The sequence below is a fragment of the Sinocyclocheilus rhinocerous genome, unplaced genomic scaffold (genome assembly GCF_001515625.1).
Source record: "Sinocyclocheilus rhinocerous isolate Xijiao unplaced genomic scaffold, SAMN03320098_v1.1 scaffold486, whole genome shotgun sequence".
In the NCBI taxonomy this organism is placed as follows: domain Eukaryota; kingdom Metazoa; phylum Chordata; class Actinopteri; order Cypriniformes; family Cyprinidae; genus Sinocyclocheilus; species Sinocyclocheilus rhinocerous.
In genome coordinates, this window is record NW_015661373.1 from 456,288 (window position 1) to 458,152 (window position 1,865).

At 35.5% G+C, this 1,865-nt stretch overlaps 1 protein-coding gene and 1 long non-coding RNA gene across 2 annotated transcripts in view; both read left to right on the forward strand.

Annotated features, from left to right (window-relative positions):
* Nucleotides 1–1,865, forward strand: part of LOC107726286 (GTPase-activating Rap/Ran-GAP domain-like protein 3) — a 68,508-nt gene that overhangs the window by 49,078 nt on the left and 17,565 nt on the right. The window lies entirely within an intron of this gene.
* LOC107726303 (uncharacterized) lies at nt 263–1,054 on the forward strand. Its single transcript, XR_001638254.1, has 3 exons — nt 263–392; nt 688–747; nt 905–1,054. It is a non-coding gene; the product is annotated as an uncharacterized LOC107726303 (long non-coding RNA).

Sequence of the window (1,865 nt, forward strand, 5' to 3'; positions counted from 1 at the left end):
TATTAAAAAAAATCTTATTGACCACAAACTATTGAATGGTAGTATACACTCTATTAGAAAAGAGTTAACACAGATTTAACACATGGAAAACTTATTAACAACAGTAGAAAATGTTTTGATGACAGTATCATCTCTTTTATATGATGCATTCTTCTGTATGACAATAAATTATAGATTTCCATCCCAAACATGTATCAGTCATGTCACATTTCTCATTGTTTTTATCTTATTTCTATCTCTCTTTTTTTTTCTGTAGTCTGATATCTATTTCATCTCGTCAGCACCTATAAACTCTGCCTCTAACTGTAGCTCCAGAGACACTAGTTCCCAGAGTTCCCCTCAGACTCCCACCGGCTACGAGATGCCCGTCTTCCCTTCGCCGCTTGGAGATGGTAGGCTTCTGCTCTTGATAGAACATGTACATATTCTACCTTACCGATTAAACTGAATTCCCATGCTATTGAACTTAATATAGAAGTTAAACTTGGGTATTTGCGTTCAGGATTTGAGTGTGTGATATTGGACGATTTTGCCTAAGTATATGATGTTGTATTTCTTCTGTTTAAGGGTAGCGAGTTTCGTATGTGAGTCATCAACCTGTGTTTGTGTATTGTCTTACAATGCATTGGTCTTTTAATCTGTGTGTGGGTTGGGTTGATATATTGCTCTTTTCCATCCCTGGTCCAGATTGTATTCGGATCCCCTACGGCACCAAGCTATCCCTCTACATATCTAAAGACTCTGAAGGTACTGCAGGCACTTCGTTTGCCTACATTTCCCATGCTGCCTCACTAATGCACGTTACCACGGAGACTCACCCTGTCTATTATTCAATTAACAGACGCATGTAGACGGTGTTGAGTAAAATATTCAGCTAACATAATGTGTCCCTTCCTTCTTGCAGTCTCACAGAAAGAATGACAAAAAACAGACAGCGAGAAATGGTGGCATGAGGAGTCTATGGGAAAAAGATGAACAGTGGAGAGAAACAGAAGTGAATGAGATAGAGAGGTGGGAGAGGAAATCAATAGACAGACTGAGACAGATACATAGAGACAGAGACGACTGAACAGACGCTTTAGGGAAATGGGACACATTTGCTGGCGCATGAGTTACAGATCACTGTGTCACCATGGATACTTTTGTCTGAGCCCCTCTTCATACATAAACACACAGTCTGGACGGCCCTCCAGAGCTTAGCACTTTTGTCTGCACACGAGGCCTGAAGAGGGCCGTCAAGGGGCTGTGACAAAATCCACATCCTGGTGTTTTAAAACATCCAGCCAACTGTCTGTGGCTGCCATTTTTGCACCATGGGAAATAACATACCATTACTCATCTCAACATAATGTTCACAATGCAACAAGACTGTGTTATACACAAATTTGTAACACTTTACTATAAGGCTCAATTTGTTAACCTTAGTTAATTCATTTGGTATCGTGAACTAAAAATGAACCGTACTTTTACAGCATTTATTAATCTGTTCTTTCTACATATACATTTCTAACATTTCAAGCTGTATAAACTAACATTTAGTGTTTTTTCCACAAACATTAATTAATAATTTACTATGTTATATTTATAAATTAACATTAACCTGGATTAATAAATGCTGTAAATGCATAATGCATTAGCTAAATTTAGCTAATTTCACCTTATTGTAAAGTGTTACCATTTCTTGTCGTATATTTTTATTTTATTTCAATCTGTATATAACAAACTTGATTATTATTATTTTTTAAAATTATTATTATTATTATTACATTTTTATATTATTATTTTACATATACTACCGTTTGGGGTTTGGTAAGATAAGGTATATATATATATATATATATATATATATATATATTAAAATGTAA